This window comes from Myxine glutinosa, chromosome 1, assembly GCF_964187855.1.
Source record: "Myxine glutinosa chromosome 1, kmMyxGlut1.1, whole genome shotgun sequence".
Classification (NCBI taxonomy): domain Eukaryota; kingdom Metazoa; phylum Chordata; class Myxini; order Myxiniformes; family Myxinidae; genus Myxine; species Myxine glutinosa.
Genome location: NC_136261.1, coordinates 99,800,200 through 99,819,302, shown reverse-complemented (window position 1 = coordinate 99,819,302; position 19,103 = coordinate 99,800,200). Strand labels below are relative to the sequence as shown.

The 19,103-nt window shown below is 50.9% G+C and overlaps 3 non-coding genes and 1 pseudogene across 3 annotated transcripts; all 4 read right to left on the bottom strand.

The window, feature by feature from the left end:
• Window positions 1-400: 400 nt before the first annotated feature.
• Window positions 401-519, bottom strand: LOC144889964 (5S ribosomal RNA). Its single transcript, XR_013622176.1, has one exon. It is a non-coding gene; the product is annotated as a 5S ribosomal RNA (ribosomal RNA).
• Window positions 520-5,202: 4,683 nt separating this feature from the next.
• On the bottom strand, window positions 5,203-5,321 carry LOC137420003 (5S ribosomal RNA). Its single transcript, XR_013622153.1, has one exon. It is a non-coding gene; the product is annotated as a 5S ribosomal RNA (ribosomal RNA).
• A 5,482-nt stretch (window positions 5,322-10,803) lies between these two features.
• LOC144890164 (5S ribosomal RNA) lies at window positions 10,804-10,923 on the bottom strand (annotated as a pseudogene).
• Window positions 10,924-18,558: 7,635 nt separating this feature from the next.
• On the bottom strand, window positions 18,559-18,677 carry LOC137419921 (5S ribosomal RNA). The gene has a single exon (XR_010983109.1). It is a non-coding gene; the product is annotated as a 5S ribosomal RNA (ribosomal RNA).
• Between the last annotated feature and the right edge of the window lie 426 nt (window positions 18,678-19,103).

The following is a 19,103-nucleotide window of genomic DNA, read 5'->3' as shown; positions in this document are numbered from 1 at the left end:
ACTGCAGGGTGGCATGGTGTCGAGGAGGAGGAAAAAAAGCCTCCAAGACTGCAGGGTGGCATGGTGTCGAGGAGGAGGAAAAAAAGCCTCCAAGACTGCAGGGTGGTATGGTGTCGAGGAGGAGGAAAAAAAGCCCACAAGACTGCAGTGTGGTATGGTGTCCAGGAGAGGGAAAAAAAGCCCACAAGACTGCAGTGTGGTATGGTGTCCAGGAGGAGGAAAAAAAGCCCACAAGACTGCAGGGTGGCATGGTGTCCAGGAGGAGGAAAAAAAGCCTACAAGACTGCAGGATGGCATGGTGTCCAGGAGGAGGGAAAAAAGCCTACAAGCCTGCAGGGTGGTATGGTGTGCAGTCGGAGGAAAAAAAGCCGACCCAGACTCCCCCTGCAGGAGAAAAAAAAGCCTACAACACCCGGGGTTCCCAGGCGGTCTCCCATCCAGGTACTAACCGGGCCCGAACCTGCTTAGCTTCCGAGATCGGACGAGATCGGGCGTATTCAGGGTGGTATGGTCGTAGGCAATAACTGATTCTCTTTGGAAATACTTGAAGGACCGAAAATGTTTCCCAAGTGAGAGTTTCGTATTTTCTGTCACCAACGGTGGATGGAGGTTATGTTTTTTACCCCTGTCTGTTTGTCTGTCTGTCCGTTTGTGAACAGGATATCTCAAAAGGTTGTGGACGGATTCGGACTAAATTCGGCAGAGATGTGGCGTGTGTGACAAAGACGAAATGATTCGATTTTGGTGAAGATCTGGAATCGGATCCGGCTCCGACAATTCTTTAAAATGATTCTTCACCATTGGGAGACAGGGCCAAAAACGATACATCCAGCAGGATATCTCAAAACGTTATGGACGGATTTGGACGAAGCTTGGTGGAGAGGTTGTGTGTGTGACAAGGAAGAATCGATTCAATTTTGGTGAAGATCTGGATCCGGACCCATCTCGTAGAATTTTAAAGTGATTCTTCACCATCGGGCCAAACAATATAGCCTCTGGCAGGATATCTCAAAAGGTTATGGTAGTTAAGGGGAACTCTGGAATACAAAACGTGACCAGCGCACCTGGTGGAGGTATGCTCTCTTCTGAGTGCCGTTCGAGTTTACTTTTAATTTCCATTTGAAACTTTTCTTTCCATCACGATCTTCTTTTTCAATGGAGAACCCTCGCATTCTTTCCAATTCCTTATCGGTAATGGTAGTGGTGGCAGTTGTACGAGTGGTTTTTATTCGGCTTGTGGGAGTGGTAGTAGTCAGCTAGTAGTCGTAGTCGTAGTCGCAGTGGCGGTACTGATAAAAGTGGGCTCGTTGTAATCGTAGTAGGCCAATAGGGGTGGTGGAAGTACTCGTGGTCGTTAGGAGTAGTTGAAGGCTCGTAGTAGTGGTAGTTGTAGTTGAAGGCGAGGAGTAGTGCGGCAAAAACGAACATACCAGCGAGCGTGTCAGACAGCACAAATCACAGACAATCAAAACAACCCTCCCCCTGCAGGAGAAAAAAAAGCCAACATCACTCTCCCTGCAGGAGAAAAAAAAACTTACAACACTCCCCCTGCAGGAGAAAAAAAACCCTACAACACTCCCTCCCCCTGCAGGAGAAAAAAAGCCTCCAAGACTCCCCCTGCAGGAGAAAAAAATCTTACAACTCTCCCCCTGCAGGAGAAAAAAAAACCCTGCAACACTCCCTCCCCCTGCAGGAGAAAAAAAGCCTGCAAGACTCCCCCTGCAGGAGAAAAAAAAAGCCAACAGCACTCCCCCTGGAGGAGGAAAAAAAGCCAACAACACTCTGCCTGCAGGAGAAAAAAAGCCTACAACACTCCCCCTGCAGGAGAAAAAAAAGCCAACAACACTCCCTCCCCCTGTAGGAGAAAAAAAAGCCTACAAGACTGCAGGGTGGTATGGTGTCCAAGAGGAGGAAAAAAAGCCTACAAGAGTGCAGGGTGGTATGGTGTCCAAGAGGAGGAAAAACAAGCCTACAAGAGTGCAGGGTGGTATGGTGTCCAAGAGGAGGAAAAAAAGCCTACAAGACTGCAGGGTGGTATGGTGTCCAGGAGGAGGAAAAAAGCCGACAAGACTGCAGGGTGGTATGGTGTCCAGGAGGAAGAAAAAAAGCCCACAAGACTGCAGGGTGGTATGGTGTCCAGGAGGGGGAAAAAAGCCTTCAAGACTGCAGGGTGGTATGGTGTCCAGGAGGAGGAAAAAAGCCCACAAGACTGCAGGGTGGTTTGGTGTCCAGGAGGAGGAAAAAAAGCGTACAAGACTGCAGGGTGGTATGGTGTCCAGGAGGAGGAAAAAAAGCCCACAAGACTGCAGGGTGGTATGGTGTCCAGGAGGAGGACAAAAAGCCAACAAGAGTGCAGGGTGCTATCGTCTCCAGGAGGAGGAAAAATAGCTGACAAGAGAGCAGGGTGGTATGGTGCCCAGGAGGAGGAAAAAAAGCCTTCAAGACTGCATGGTGGCATGGGGTCCAGGAGATGGAAAAAAAAGCCTACAAGACTGCAGGGTGGTATGGTGTGCAGGAGGAGGAAAAAAAGCCTACAAGACTGCAGGGTGGTATGGTGTCCAGGAGGAGGAAAAAAACGCCCACAAGACTGCTGGGGGGTATGGTGTCCAGGAGGAGGAAAGAAAGCCCACAAGACTGTAGGGTGGCATGGAGTCCAGGAGGAGGAAAAAAAGCCGACAAGACTGCAGGGTGGAGAGGTGTCCAGTAGGAGGGAAAAAAGCCCACAAGACTGCAGGGTGGTATGGTGTCCAGTCGGAGGAAAAAAAGCCTTCAAGACTGCAGAGTGGCATGGTGTCCAGGAGGAGGAAAAAAAGCCTCCAAGACTGCAGGGTGGTATGGTGTCCAGGAGGAGGAAAAAAAGCCTACAAGACTGCAGAGTTGCATGGTGTCCAGGAGGAGGAAAAAAAGCCTCCAAGACTGCAGGGTGGCATGGTGTCCAGGAGGAGGAAAAAAAGCCTACAAGACTGCAGGGTGGTATGGTGTCCAGGAGTAGGAAAAAAAAGCCCACAAGACTGCAGGGTGGTATGGTGTCCAGGAGGAGGAAAAAAAGCCAACAAGCCTGCAGGGTGGTATGGTGTCCAGTCGGAGGAAAAAAAGCCGACAAGACTGCAGGGTGACATGGTGTCGAGGAGGAGGAAAAAAAGCCTCCAAGACAGCAGGGTGGCATGGTGTCCAGGAGGAGGGAAAAAAGCCCACAAGACTGCAGGATGGTATGGTGTCCAGTCGGAGGAAAAAAAGCCTACAAGACTGCAGAGTGGCATGGTGTCCAGGAGGAGGAAAAAAAGCCTCCAAGACTGCAGGGTGGCATGGTGTCCAGGAGGAGGAAAAAAAGCCTCCAAGACTGCAGGGTGGCATGGTGTCCAGGAGGAGGAAAAAAAGCCTACAAGACTGCAGGGTGGTATGGTGTCCAGGAGTAGGAAAAAAAAGCCCACAAGACTGCAGGGTGGTATGGTGTCCAGGAGGAGGAAAAAAAGCCAACAAGCCTGCAGGGTGGTATGGTGTCCAGTCGGAGGAAAAAAAGCCTACAAGACTGCAGGATGGCATGGTGTCAAGGAGGAGGAAAAAAATCCTACAAGACTGTAGAGTGGAATGGTGTCAAGGAGGAGGAAAAAAAAGCCAACAAGACTGCAGGGTGGTATGGTGTCCAGGAGGAAGAAAAAAAGCCCACAAGACTGCATGGTGGTATGGTGTCCAGGAGGAGGACAAAAAGCCAACAAGAGTGCAGGGTGGTATCGTCTCCAGGAGGAGGAAAAATAGCTGACAAGAGTGCAGGGTGGTATGGTGTCCAGGAGGAGGAAAAAAAGCCGACAAGACTGCAGGGTGGTATGGTGTCCAGGAGGAGAAAAAAAAAAGCCAACAAGGCTGCAGGGTGGCATGGTGTCGAGGAGGAGGAAAAAAAGCCTCCAAGACTGCAGGGTGGTATGGTGTCCAGGAGGAGGAAAAAAAGCCCACAAGACTGCAGGGTGGCATGGTGTCCAGGAGGAGGAAAAAAAGCCTACAAGACTGCAGGATGGCATGGTGTCAAGGAGGAGGAAAAAAATCCTACAAGACTGTAGGGTGGTATGGTGTCCAGTCGGAGGAAAAAAAGCCGACAAGACTGCAGGGTGGCATGGTGTCGAGGAGGAGGAAAAAAAGCTTCCAAGACAGCAGGGTGGCATGGTGTCCAGGAGGAGGGAAAAAAGCCCACAAGACTGCAGGATGGTATGGTGTCCAGTCGGAGGAAAAAAATCCTACAAGACTGCAGAGTGGCATGGTGTCCAGGAGGAGGAAAAAAAGCCTCCAAGACTGCAGGGTGGCATGGTGTCCAGGAGGAGGAAAAAAAAGCCAACAAGACTGCAGGGTGGTATGGTGTCAAGGAGGAGGAAAAAACGCCTCCAAGACTGCAGGGTGGCATGGTGTCCAGGAGGAGGAAAAAAAGTCTATAAGACTGCAGGGTGGCATGGGGTCCAGGAGATGGAAAAAAAGCCTACAAGACTGCAGGGTGGTATGGTGTCCAGGAGGAGGAAAAAAAGCCTACAAGACTGCAGGGTGGCATGGTGTCCAGGAGGAGGAAAAAAAGCCTCCAAGACTGCAGGGTGGTATGGTGTCCAGGAGGAGGAAAAAAAAGCCAACAAGGCTGCAGGGTGGTATGGTGTCAAGGAGGAGGAAAAAAAGCCTCCAAGACAGCAGGGTGGCATGGTGTCCAGGAGGAGGAAAAAAAGCCTACAAGACTGCAGGGTGGTATGGTGTCCAGGAGGAGGAAAAAAAAGCCAACAAGGCTGCAGGGTGGTATGGTGTCAAGGAGGAGGAAAAAAAGCCTACAAGACTGCAGGGTGGCATGGTGTCGAGGAGGAGGAAAAAAAGCCTCCAAGACTGCAGGGTGGCATGGTGTCGAGGAGGAGGAAAAAAAGCCTCCAAGACTGCAGGGTGGTATGGTGTCGAGGAGGAGGAAAAAAAGCCCACAAGACTGCAGTGTGGTATGGTGTCCAGGAGAGGAAAAAAAGCCCACAAGACTGCAGTGTGGTATGGTGTCCAGGAGGAGGAAAAAAAGCCCACAAGACTGCAGGGTGGCATGGTGTCCAGGAGGAGGAAAAAAAGCCTACAAGACTGCAGGATGGCATGGTGTCCAGGAGGAGGGAAAAAAGCCTACAAGCCTGCAGGGTGGTATGGTGTGCAGTCGGAGGAAAAAAAGCCGACCCAGACTCCCCCTGCAGGAGAAAAAAAAGCCTACAACACCCGGGGTTCCCAGGCGGTCTCCCATCCAGGTACTAACCGGGCCCGAACCTGCTTAGCTTCCGAGATCGGACGAGATCGGGCGTATTCAGGGTGGTATGGTCGTAGGCAATAACTGATTCTCTTTGGAAATACTTGAAGGACCGAAAATGTTTCCCAAGTGAGAGTTTCGTATTTTCTGTCACCAACGGTGGATGGAGGTTATGTTTTTTACCCCTGTCTGTTTGTCTGTCTGTCCGTTTGTGAACAGGATATCTCAAAAGGTTGTGGACGGATTCGGACTAAATTCGGCAGAGATGTGGCGTGTGTGACAAAGACGAAATGATTCGATTTTGGTGAAGATCTGGAATCGGATCCGGCTCCGACAATTCTTTAAAATGATTCTTCACCATTGGGAGACAGGGCCAAAAACGATACATCCAGCAGGATATCTCAAAACGTTATGGACGGATTTGGACGAAGCTTGGTGGAGAGGTTGTGTGTGTGACAAGGAAGAATCGATTCAATTTTGGTGAAGATCTGGATCCGGACCCATCTCGTAGAATTTTAAAGTGATTCTTCACCATCGGGCCAAACAATATAGCCTCTGGCAGGATATCTCAAAAGGTTATGGTAGTTAAGGGGAACTCTGGAATACAAAACGTGACCAGCGCACCTGGTGGAGGTATGCTCTCTTCTGAGTGCCGTTCGAGTTTACTTTTAATTTCCATTTGAAACTTTTCTTTCCATCACGATCTTCTTTTTCAATGGAGAACCCTCGCATTCTTTCCAATTCCTTATCGGTAATGGTAGTGGTGGCAGTTGTACGAGTGGTTTTTATTCGGCTTGTGGGAGTGGTAGTAGTCAGCTAGTAGTCGTAGTCGTAGTCGCAGTGGCGGTACTGATAAAAGTGGGCTCGTTGTAATCGTAGTAGGCCAATAGGGGTGGTGGAAGTACTCGTGGTCGTTAGGAGTAGTTGAAGGCTCGTAGTAGTGGTAGTTGTAGTTGAAGGCGAGGAGTAGTGCGGCAAAAACGAACATACCAGCGAGCGTGTCAGACAGCACAAATCACAGACAATCAAAACAACCCTCCCCCTGCAGGAGAAAAAAAAGCCAACATCACTCTCCCTGCAGGAGAAAAAAAAACTTACAACACTCCCCCTGCAGGAGAAAAAAAACCCTACAACACTCCCTCCCCCTGCAGGAGAAAAAAAGCCTCCAAGACTCCCCCTGCAGGAGAAAAAAATCTTACAACTCTCCCCCTGCAGGAGAAAAAAAAACCCTGCAACACTCCCTCCCCCTGCAGGAGAAAAAAAGCCTGCAAGACTCCCCCTGCAGGAGAAAAAAAAAGCCAACAGCACTCCCCCTGGAGGAGGAAAAAAAGCCAACAACACTCTGCCTGCAGGAGAAAAAAAGCCTACAACACTCCCCCTGCAGGAGAAAAAAAAGCCAACAACACTCCCTCCCCCTGTAGGAGAAAAAAAAGCCTACAAGACTGCAGGGTGGTATGGTGTCCAAGAGGAGGAAAAAAAGCCTACAAGAGTGCAGGGTGGTATGGTGTCCAAGAGGAGGAAAAACAAGCCTACAAGAGTGCAGGGTGGTATGGTGTCCAAGAGGAGGAAAAAAAGCCTACAAGACTGCAGGGTGGTATGGTGTCCAGGAGGAGGAAAAAAGCCGACAAGACTGCAGGGTGGTATGGTGTCCAGGAGGAAGAAAAAAAGCCCACAAGACTGCAGGGTGGTATGGTGTCCAGGAGGGGGAAAAAAGCCTTCAAGACTGCAGGGTGGTATGGTGTCCAGGAGGAGGAAAAAAGCCCACAAGACTGCAGGGTGGTTTGGTGTCCAGGAGGAGGAAAAAAAGCGTACAAGACTGCAGGGTGGTATGGTGTCCAGGAGGAGGAAAAAAAGCCCACAAGACTGCAGGGTGGTATGGTGTCCAGGAGGAGGACAAAAAGCCAACAAGAGTGCAGGGTGCTATCGTCTCCAGGAGGAGGAAAAATAGCTGACAAGAGAGCAGGGTGGTATGGTGCCCAGGAGGAGGAAAAAAAGCCTTCAAGACTGCATGGTGGCATGGGGTCCAGGAGATGGAAAAAAAAGCCTACAAGACTGCAGGGTGGTATGGTGTGCAGGAGGAGGAAAAAAAGCCTACAAGACTGCAGGGTGGTATGGTGTCCAGGAGGAGGAAAAAAACGCCCACAAGACTGCTGGGGGGTATGGTGTCCAGGAGGAGGAAAGAAAGCCCACAAGACTGTAGGGTGGCATGGAGTCCAGGAGGAGGAAAAAAAGCCGACAAGACTGCAGGGTGGAGAGGTGTCCAGTAGGAGGGAAAAAAGCCCACAAGACTGCAGGGTGGTATGGTGTCCAGTCGGAGGAAAAAAAGCCTTCAAGACTGCAGAGTGGCATGGTGTCCAGGAGGAGGAAAAAAAGCCTCCAAGACTGCAGGGTGGTATGGTGTCCAGGAGGAGGAAAAAAAGCCTACAAGACTGCAGAGTGGCATGGTGTCCAGGAGGAGGAAAAAAAGCCTCCAAGACTGCAGGGTGGCATGGTGTCCAGGAGGAGGAAAAAAAGCATACAAGACTGCAGGGTGGTATGGTGTCCAGGAGTAGGAAAAAAAAGCCCACAAGACTGCAGGGTGGTATGGTGTCCAGGAGGAGGAAAAAAAGCCAACAAGCCTGCAGGGTGGTATGGTGTCCAGTCGGAGGAAAAAAAGCCGACAAGACTGCAGGGTGACATGGTGTCGAGGAGGAGGAAAAAAAGCCTCCAAGACAGCAGGGTGGCATGGTGTCCAGGAGGAGGGAAAAAAGCCCACAAGACTGCAGGATGGTATGGTGTCCAGTCGGAGGAAAAAAAGCCTACAAGACTGCAGAGTGGCATGGTGTCCAGGAGGAGGAAAAAAAGCCTCCAAGACTGCAGGGTGGCATGGTGTCCAGGAGGAGGAAAAAAAGCCTCCAAGACTGCAGGGTGGCATGGTGTCCAGGAGGAGGAAAAAAAGCCTACAAGACTGCAGGGTGGTATGGTGTCCAGGAGTAGGAAAAAAAAGCCCACAAGACTGCAGGGTGGTATGGTGTCCAGGAGGAGGAAAAAAAGCCAACAAGCCTGCAGGGTGGTATGGTGTCCAGTCGGAGGAAAAAAAGCCTACAAGACTGCAGGATGGCATGGTGTCAAGGAGGAGGAAAAAAATCCTACAAGACTGTAGAGTGGAATGGTGTCAAGGAGGAGGAAAAAAAAGCCAACAAGACTGCAGGGTGGTATGGTGTCCAGGAGGAAGAAAAAAAGCCCACAAGACTGCATGGTGGTATGGTGTCCAGGAGGAGGACAAAAAGCCAACAAGAGTGCAGGGTGGTATCGTCTCCAGGAGGAGGAAAAATAGCTGACAAGAGTGCAGGGTGGTATGGTGTCCAGGAGGAGGAAAAAAAGCCGACAAGACTGCAGGGTGGTATGGTGTCCAGGAGGAGAAAAAAAAAAGCCAACAAGGCTGCAGGGTGGCATGGTGTCGAGGAGGAGGAAAAAAAGCCTCCAAGACTGCATGGTGGTATGGTGTCCAGGAGGAGGAAAAAAAGCCCACAAGACTGCAGGGTGGCATGGTGTCCAGGAGGAGGAAAAAAAGCCTACAAGACTGCAGGATGGCATGGTGTCAAGGAGGAGGAAAAAAATCCTACAAGACTGTAGGGTGGTATGGTGTCCAGTCGGAGGAAAAAAAGCCGACAAGACTGCAGGGTGGCATGGTGTCGAGGAGGAGGAAAAAAAGCTTCCAAGACAGCAGGGTGGCATGGTGTCCAGGAGGAGGGAAAAAAGCCCACAAGACTGCAGGATGGTATGGTGTCCAGTCGGAGGAAAAAAAGCCTACAAGACTGCAGAGTGGCATGGTGTCCAGGAGGAGGAAAAAAAGCCTCCAAGACTGCAGGGTGGCATGGTGTCCAGGAGGAGGAAAAAAAAGCCAACAAGGCTGCAGGGTGGTATGGTGTCAAGGAGGAGGAAAAAAAGCCTACAAGACAGCAGGGTGGCATGGTGTCCAGGAGAGGGAAAAAAAGCCTACAAGACTGCAGGGTGGCATGGTGTCGAGGAGGAGGAAAAAAAGCCTCCAAGACTGCAGGGTGGTATGGTGTCCAGGAGGAGGAAAAAAAGCCCACAAGACTGCAGGGTGGCATGGTGTCCAGGAGGAGGAAAAAAAGCCTACAAGACTGCAGGATGGCATGGTGTCAAGGAGGAGGAAAAAAATCCTACAAGACTGTAGAGTGGAATGGTGTCAAGGAGGAGGAAAAAGCCTACAAGACAGCAGGGTGGCATGGTGTCCAGGAGGAGGAAAAAAAGCCTACAAGACTGCAGGATGGCATGGTGTCAAGGAGGAGGAAAAAAATCCTACAAGACTGTAGAGTGGAATGGTGTCAAGGAGGAGGAAAAAAAAGCCAACAAGACTGCAGGGTGGTATGGTGTCCAGGAGGAAGAAAAAAAGCCCACAAGACTGCAGGGTGGTATGGTGTCCAGGAGGAGGACAAAAAGCCCACAAGACTGCAGGGTGGTATGGTGTCCAGGAGGAGGAAAAAAAGCCCACAAGACTGCAGGGTGGCATGGTGTCCAGGAGGAGGAAAAAAAGCCTACAAGACTGCAGGATGGCATGGTGTCAAGGAGGAGGAAAAAAATCCTACAAGACTGTAGAGTGGAATGGTGTCAAGGAGGAGGAAAAAAAAGCCAACAAGACTGCAGGGTGGTATGGTGTCCAGGAGGAAGAAAAAAAGCCCACAGGATTGCAGGGTGGTATGGTGTCCAGGAGGAGGACAAAAAGCCAACAAGAGTGCAGGGTGGTATCGTCTCCAGGAGGAGGAAAAATAGCTGACAAGAGTGCAGGGTGGTATGGTGCCCAGGAGGAGGAAAAAAAGCCCACAAGACTGCAGGGTGGCATGGTGTCCAGGAGGAGGAAAAAAAGCCTATAAGACTGCAGGGTGGCATGGTGTCCAGGAGATGGAAAAAAGCCTACAAGACTGCAGGGTGGTATGGTGTCCAGGAGTAGGAAAAAAAAGCCCACAAGACTGCAGGGTGGTATGGTGTCCAGGAGGAGGAAAAAAATCCCACAAGCCTGCAGGGTGGTATGGTGTCCAGTCGGAGGAAAAAAAGCCGACAAGACTGCAGGGTGGCATGGTGTCGAGGAGGAGGAAAAAAAGGCCCCAAGACAGCAGGGTGGCATGGTGTCCAGGAGGAGGGAAAAAAGCCCACAAGACTGCAGGATGGTATGGTGTCCAGTCGGAGGAAAAAAAGCCTACAAGACTGCAGAGTGGCATGGTGTCCAGGAGGAGGAAAAAAAGCCTCCAAGACTGCAGGGTGGCATGGTGTCCAGGAGGAGGAAAAAAAGCCTACAAGACTGCAGGGTGGTATGGTGTCCAGGAGGAGGAAAAAAAAGCCAACAAGGCTGCAGGGTGGTATGGTGTCAAGGAGGAGGAAAAAAAGCCTCCAAGACAGCAGGGTGGTATGGTGTCCAGGAGGAGGAAAAAAAGCCCACAAGACTGCAGGATGGCATGGTGTCCAGGAGGAGGGAAAAAAGCCTACAAGCCTGCAGGGTGGTATGGTGTCCAGTCGGAGGAAAAAAAGCCGACCCAGACTCCCCCTGCAGGAGAAAAAATAGCCAACAACACCCGGGGTTCCCAGGCGGTCTCTCCATCCAGGTACTAACCGGGCCCGAACCTGCTTAGTTTCCGAGATCGGACGAGATCGGGCGTATTCAGGGTGGTATGGTCGTAGGCAATAACTGATTCTCTTTGGAAATACTTGAAGGACCGAAAATGTTTCCCAAGTGAGAGTTTCGTATTTTCTGCCACCAACGGTGGATGGAGGTTATGTTTTTTACCCCTGTCTGTTTGTCTGTCTGTCCGTTTGTGAACAGGATATCTCAAAAGGTTGTAGACGGATTCGGACTAAATTCGGCAGAGATGTGGCGTGTGTGACAAAGACGAAATGATTCGATTTTGGTGAAGATCTGGAATCGGATCCGGCTCCGACAATTCTTTAAAATGATTCTTCACCATTGGGAGACAGGGCCAAAAACGATACATCCAGCAGGATATCTCAAAACGTTATGGACGGATTTGGACGAAGCTTGGTGGAGAGGTTGTGTGTGTGACAAGGAAGAATCGATTCAATTTTGGTGAAGATCTGGATCCGGACCCATCTCGTAGAATTTTAAAGTGATTCTTCACCATCGGGCCAAACAATATAGCCTCTGGCAGGATATCTCAAAAAGTTATGGTAGTTAAGGGGAACTCTGGAATACAAAACGTGACCAGCGCACCTGGTGGAGGTATGCTCTCTTCTGAGTGCCGTTCGAGTTTACTTTTAATTTCCATTTGAAACTTTTCTTTCCATCACGATCTTCTTTTTCAATGGAGAACCCTCGCATTCTTTCCAATTCCTTATCGGTAATGGTAGTGGTGGCAGTTGTACGAGTGGTTTTTATTCGGCTTGTGGGAGTGGTAGTAGTCAGCTAGTAGTCGTAGTCGTAGTCGCAGTGGCGGTACTGATAAAAGTGGGCTCGTTGTAATCGTAGTAGGCCAATAGGGGTGGTGGAAGTACTCGTGGTCGTTAGGAGTAGTTGAAGGCTCGTAGTAGAGGTAGTTGTAGTTGAAGGCGAGGAGTAGTGCGGCAAAAACGAACATACCAGCGAGCGTGTCAGACAGCACAAATCGCAGACAATCAAAACAACCCTCCCCCTGCAGGAGAAAAAAAAGCCAACATCACTCTCCCTGCAGGAGAAAAAAAAACTTACAACCCTCCCCCTGCAGGAGAAAAAAAACCCTACAACACTCCCTCCCCCTGCAGGAGAAAAAAAGCCTCCAAGACTCCCCCTGCAGGAGAAAAAAATCTTACAACACTCCCCCTGCAGGAGAAAAAAAAACCCTGCAACACTCCCTCCCCCTGCAGGAGAAAAAAAGCCTGCAAGACTCCCCCTGCAGGAGAAAAAAAAAGCCAACAGCACTCCCCCTGGAGGAGGAAAAAAAGCCAACAACACTCTGCCTGCAGGAGAAAAAAAGCCGACAACACTCCCCCTGCAGGAGAAAAAAAAAGCCAACAGCACTCTGCCTGCAGGAGAAAAAAAGCCTGCAACACTCCCCCTGCAGGAGAAAAAAATAGCCAACAACACCCTGCCTGCAGGAGAAAAAAAGCCTACAACACTCCCCCTGCAGGAAAAAAAAAAGCCAACAGCACCCCCCCTGCAGGAGAAAAAAAAGTCGACAACGCTCCCCCTGCAGGAGAAAAAAAAAGCCAACAACACTCCACCTGCAGGAGAAAAAAATGCCGACAACTCTCCCCCTGCAGGAGAAAAAAAAGCCAACAACACTCCCTCCCCCTGTAGGAGGAAAAAAAGCCTACAAGACTGCAGGGTGGTATGGTGTCCAAGAGGAGGAAAAAAAGCCTACAAGAGTGCAGGGTGGTATGGTGTCCAAGAGGAGGAAAAACAAGCCTACAAGAGTGCAGGGTGGTATGGTGTCCAAGAGGAGGAAAAAAAGCCTACAAGACTGCAGGGTGGTATGGTGTCCAGGAGGAGGAAAAAAGCCGACAAGACTGCAGGGTGGTATGGTGTCCAGGAGGAAGAAAAAAAGCCCACAAGACTGCAGGGTGGTATGGTGTCCAGGAGGGGGAAAAAAGCCTTCAAGACTGCAGGGTGGTATGGTGTCCAGGAGGAGGAAAAAAGCCCACAAGACTGCAGGGTGGTTTGGTGTCCAGGAGGAGGAAAAAAAGCGTACAAGACTGCAGGGTGGTATGGTGTCCAGGAGGAGGAAAAAAAGCCCACAAGACTGCAGGGTGGTATGGTGTCCAGGAGGAGGACAAAAAGCCAACAAGAGTGCAGGGTGCTATCGTCTCCAGGAGGAGGAAAAATAGCTGACAAGAGAGCAGGGTGGTATGGTGCCCAGGAGGAGGGAAAAAAGCCTACAAGACTGCAGGGTGGCATGGTGTCCAGGAGGAGGAAAAAAAGCCGACAAGACTGCAGGGTGGAGAGGTGTCCAGTAGGAGGGAAAAAAGCCCACAAGACTGCAGGGTGGTATGGTGTCCAGTCGGAGGAAAAAAAGCCTACAAGACTGCAGAGTGGCATGGTGTCCAGGAGGAGGAAAAAAAGCCTTCAAGACTGCATGGTGGCATGGGGTCCAGGAGATGGAAAAAAAAGCCTACAAGACTGCAGGGTGGTATGGTGTGCAGGAGGAGGAAAAAAAGCCTACAAGACTGCAGGGTGGTATGGTGTCCAGGAGGAGGAAAAAAAAGCCCACAAGACTGCTGGGGGGTATGGTGTCCAGGAGGAGGAAAGAAAGCCCACAAGACTGTAGGGTGGCATGGAGTCCAGGAGGAGGAAAAAAAGCCGACAAGACTGCAGGGTGGAGAGGTGTCCAATAGGAGGGAAAAAAGCCCACAAGACTGCAGGGTGGTATGGTGTCCAGTCGGAGGAAAAAAAGCCTACAAGACTGCAGAGTGGCATGGTGTCCAGGAGGAGGAAAAAAAGCCTCCAAGACTGCAGGGTGGTATGGTGTCCAGGAGGAGGAAAAAAAGCCTCCAAGACTGCAGGGTGGCATGGTGTCCAGGAGGAGGAAAAAAAAGCCTACAAGACTGCAGGGTGGTATGGTGTCCAGGAGTAGGAAAAAAAAGCCCACAAGACTGCAGGGTGGTATGGTGTCCAGGAGGAGGAAAAAAAGCCAACAAGCCTGCAGGGTGGTATGGTGTCCAGTCGGAGGAAAAAAAGCCGACAAGACTGCAGGGTGGCATGGTGTCGAGGAGGAGGAAAAAAAGCCTCCAAGACAGCAGGGTGGCATGGTGTCCAGGAGGAGGGAAAAAAGCCCACAAGACTGCAGGATGGTATGGTGTCCAGTCGGAGGAAAAAAAGCCTACAAGACTGCAGAGTGGCATGGTGTCCAGGAGGAGGAAAAAAAGCCTCCAAGACTGCAGGGTGGCATGGTGTCCAGGAGGAGGAAAAAAAGCCTCCAAGACTGCAGGGTGGCATGGTGTCCAGGAGGAGGAAAAAAAGCCTACAAGACTGCAGGGTGGTATGGTGTCCAGGAGTAGGAAAAAAAAGCCCACAAGACTGCAGGGTGGTATGGTGTCCAGGAGGAGGAAAAAAAGCCAACAAGCCTGCAGGGTGGTATGGTGTCCAGTCGGAGGAAAAAAAGCCGACAAGACTGCAGGGTGGAATGGTGTCGAGGAGGAGGAAAAAAAGCTTCCAAGACAGCAGGGTGGCATGGTGTCCAGTCGGAGGGAAAAAAGCCCACAAGACTGCAGGATGGTATGGTGTCCAGTCGGAGGAAAAAAAGCCTACAAGACTGCAGAGTGGCATGGTGTCCAGGAGGAGGAAAAAAAGCCTCCAAGACTGCAGGGTGGCATGGTGTCCAGGAGGAGCAAAAAAAAGCCAACAAGGCTGCAGGGTGGTATGGTGTCAAGGAGGAGGAAAAAAAGCCTACAAGACAGCAGGGTGGCATGGTGTCCAGGAGGGGGAAAAAAAGCCTACAAGACTGCAGGGTGGCATGGTGTCGAGGAGGAGGAAAAAAAGCCTCCAAGACTGCAGGGTGGTATGGTGTCCAGGAGGAGGAAAAAAAGCCCACAAGACTGCAGGGTGGCATGGTGTCCAGGAGGAGGAAAAAAAGCCTACAAGACTGCAGGATGGCATGGTGTCAAGGAGGAGGAAAAAAATCCTACAAGACTGTAGAGTGGAATGGTGTCAAGGAGGAGGAAAAAAAAGCCAACAAGACTGCAGGGTGGTATGGTGTCCAGGAGGAAGAAAAAAAGCCCACAAGACTGCATGGTGGTATGGTGTCCAGGAGGAGGACAAAAAGCCAACAAGAGTGCAGGGTGGTATCGTCTCCAGGAGGAGGAAAAATAGCTGACAAGAGTGCAGGGTGGTATGGTGTCCAGGAGGAGGAAAAAAAGCCTCCAAGACTGCAGGGTGGCATGGTGTCCAGGAGGAGGAAAAAAAGTCTAGAAGACTGCAGGGTGGCATGGGGTCCAGGAGATGAAAAAAAAGCCTACAAGACTGCAGGGTGGTATGGTGTCCAGGAGGAGGAAAAAAAAGCCTACAAGGCTGCAGGGTGGTATGGTGTCCAGGAGGAGGAAAAAAAAGCCCACAAGACTGCTGGGGGGTATGGTGTCCAGGAGGAGGAAAGAAAGCCCACAAGACTGTAGGGTGGCATGGTGTCCAGGAGTAGGAAAAAAAGCCGACAAGACTGCAGGGTGGAGAGGTGTCCAGGAGGAGGGAAAAAAGCCCACAAGACTGCAGGGTGGTATGGTGTCCAGTCGGAGGAAAAAAAGCCTACAAGACTGCAGAGTGCCATGGTGTCCAGGAGGAGGAAAAAAAGCCTCCAAGACTGTAGGGTGGCATGGTGTCCATGAGGAGGAAAAAAAGCCTACAAGACTGCAGGGTGGTATGGTGTCCAGGAGGAGGGAAAAAAAGCCAACAAGGCTGCAGGGTGGTATGGTGTCAAGGAGGAGGAAAAAAAGCCTACAAGGCAGCAGGGTGGCATGGTGTCCAGGAGGGGGAAAAAAAGCCTACAAGACTGCAGGGTGGCATGGTGTCGAGGAGGAGGAAAAAAAGCCTACAAGAGTGCAGGGTGGTATGCTGTCCAAGAGGAGGAAAAAAAGCCGACAAGACTGCAGGGTGGTATGGTGTCCAGGAGGAGGAAAAAAAGCCGACAAGACTGCAGGGTGGTATGGTGTCCAGGAGGAGGAAAAAAAAAGCCAACAAGGCTGCAGGGTGGCATGGTGTCAAGGAGGAGGGAAAAAAGCCTACAAGACAGCAGGGTGGCATGGTGTCCAGGAGGAGGAAAAAAAGCCTCCAAGACTGCAGGGTGGCATGGTGTCCAGGAGGAGGGAAAAAAGCCCACAAGACTGCAGGGTGGTATGGTGTCCATTCGGAGGAAAAAAAGCCTACAAGGCTGCAGAGTGGCATGGTGTCCAGGAGGAGGAAAAAAAGCCTCCAAGACTGCAGGGTGGCATGGTGTCCAGGAGGAGGAAAAAAAGCCTACAAGACTGCAGGGTGGTATGGTGTCCAGGAGGAGGAAAAAAAAGCCAACAAGGCTGCAGGGTGGTATGGTGTCAAGGAGGAGGAAAAAAAGCCTACAAGACAGCAGGGTGGCATGGTGTCCAGGAGGGGGAAAAAAAGCCTACAAGACTGCAGGGTGGCATGGTGTCGAGGAGGAGGAAAAAAAGCCTCCAAGACTGCAGGGTGGTATGGTGTCCAGGAGGTGGAAAAAAAGCCCACAAGACTGCAGGGTGGTATGGTGTCCAGGAGGAGGAAAAAAAGCCCACAAGACTGCAGGGTGGCATGGTGTCCAGGAGGAGGAAAAAAAGCCTACAAGACTGCAGGATGGCATGGTGTCAAGGAGGAGGAAAAAAATCCTACAAGATTGTAGAGTGGAATGGTGTCAAGGAGGAGGAAAAAAAAGCCAACAAGACTGCAGGGTGGTATGGTGTCCAGGAGGAAGAAAAAAAGCCCACAAGACTGCAGGGTGGTATGGTGTCCAGGAGGAGGACAAAAAGCCAACAAGAGTGCAGGGTGGTATCGTCTCCAGGAGGAGGAAAAATAGCTGACAAGAGTGCAGGTGGTATGGTGCCCAGGAGGAGGAAAAAAAGCCCACAAGACTGCAGGGTGGCATGGTGTCCAGGAGGAGGACAAAAAGCCAACAAGAGTGCAGGGTGCTATCGTCTCCAGGAGGAGGAAAAATAGCTGACAAGAGAGCAGGGTGGTATGGTGCCCAGGAGGAGGGAAAAAAGCCTACAAGACTGCAGGGTGGCATGGTGTCCAGGAGGAGGAAAAAAAGCCTCCAAGACTGCAGGGTGGTATGGTGTCCAGGAGGAGGAAAAAAAAGCCAACAAGGCTGCAGGGTGGTATGGTGTCAAGGAGGAGGAAAAAAAGCCTCCAAGACAGCAGGGTGGCATGGTGTCCAGGAGGAGGAAAAAAAGCCTACAAGACTGCAGGGTGGTATGGTGTCCAGGAGGAAGAAAAAAAGCCCACAAGACTGCATGGTGGTATGGTGTCCAGGAGGAGGACAAAAAGCCAACAAGAGTGCAGGGTGGTATCGTCTCCAGGAGGAGGAAAAATAGCTGACAAGAGTGCAGGGTGGTATGGTGTCCAGGAGGAGGAAAAAAAGCCTCCAAGACTGCAGGGTGGCATGGTGTCCAGGAGGAGGAAAAAAAGTCTAGAAGACTGCAGGGTGGCATGGGGTCCAGGAGATGGAAAAAAAGCCTACAAGACTGCAGGGTGGTATGGTGTCCAGGAGGAGGAAAAAAAAGCCTACAAGGCTGCAGGGTGGTATGGTGTCCAGGAGGAGGAAAAAAAAGCCCACAAGACTGCTGGGGGGTATGGTGTCCAGGAGGAGGAAAGAAAGCCCACAAGACTGTAGGGTGGCATGGTGTCCAGGAGTAGGAAAAAAAGCCGACAAGACTGCAGGGTGGAGAGGTGTCCAGGAGGAGGGAAAAAAGCCCACAAGACTGCAGGGTGGTATGGTGTCCAGTCGGAGGAAAAAAAGCCTACAAGACTGCAGAGTGCCATGGTGTCCAGGAGGAGGAAAAAAAGCCTCCAAGACTGTAGGGTGGCATGGTGTCCATGAGGAGGAAAAAAAGCCTACAAGACTGCAGGGTGGTATGGTGTCCAGGAGGAGGGAAAAAAAGCCAACAAGGCTGCAGGGTGGTATGGTGTCAAGGAGGAGGAAAAAAAGCCTACAAGGCAGCAGGGTGGCATGGTGTCCAGGAGGGGGAAAAAAAGCCTACAAGACTGCAGGGTGGCATGGTGTCGAGGAGGAGGAAAAAAAGCCTACAAGAGTGCAGGGTGGTATGCTGTCCAAGAGGAGGAAAAAAAGCCTCCAAGACAGCAGGGTGGCATGGTGTCCAGGAGGAGGAAAAAAAGCCTACAAGACTGCAGGGTGGTATGGTGTCCAGGAGGAGGAAAAAAAAGCCAACAAGGCTGCAGGGTGGTATGGTGTCAAGGAGGAGGAAAAAAAGCCTACAAGACTGCAGGGTGGCATGGTGTCGAGGAGGAGGAAAAAAAGCCTCCAAGACTGCAGGGTGGCATGGTGTCGAGGAGGAGGAAAAAAAGCCTCCAAGACTGCAGGGTGGTATGGTGTCGAGGAGGAGGAAAAAAAGCCCACAAGACTGCAGTGTGGTATGGTGTCCAGGAGAGGAAAAAAAGCCCACAAGACTGCAGTGTGGTATGGTGTCCAGGAGGAGGAAAAAAAGCCCACAAGACTGCAGGGTGGCATGGTGTCCAGGAGGAGGAAAAAAAGCCTACAAGACTGCAGGATGGCATGGTGTCCAGGAGGAGGGAAAAAAGCCTACAAGCCTGCAGGGTGGTATGGTGTGCAGTCGGAGGAAAAAAAGCCGACCCAGACTCCCCCTGCAGGAGAAAAAAAAGCCTACAACACCCGGGGTTCCCAGGCGGTCTCCCATCCAGGTACTAACCGGGCCCGAACCTGCTTAGCTTCCGAGATCGGACGAGATCGGGCGTATTCAGGGTGGTATGGTCGTAGGCAATAACTGATTCTCTTTGGAAATACTTGAAGGGCCGAAAATGTTTCCCAAGTGAGAGTTTCGTATTTTCTGTCACCAACGGTGGATGGAGGTTATGTTTTTTACCCCTGTCTGTTTGTCTGTCTGTCCGTTTGTGAACAGGATATCTCAAAAGGTTGTGGACGGATTCGGACTAAATTCGGCAGAGATGTGGCGTGTGTGACAAAGACGAAATGATTCGATTTTGGTGAAGATCTGGAATCGGATCCGGCTCCGACAATTCTTTAAAATGATTCTTCACCATTGGGAGACAGGGCCAAAAACGATACATCCAGCAGGATATCTCAAAACGTTATGGACGGATTTGGACGAAGCTTGGTGGAGAGGTTGTGTGTGTGACAAGGAAGAATCGATTCAATTTTGGTGAAGATCTGGATCCGGACCCATC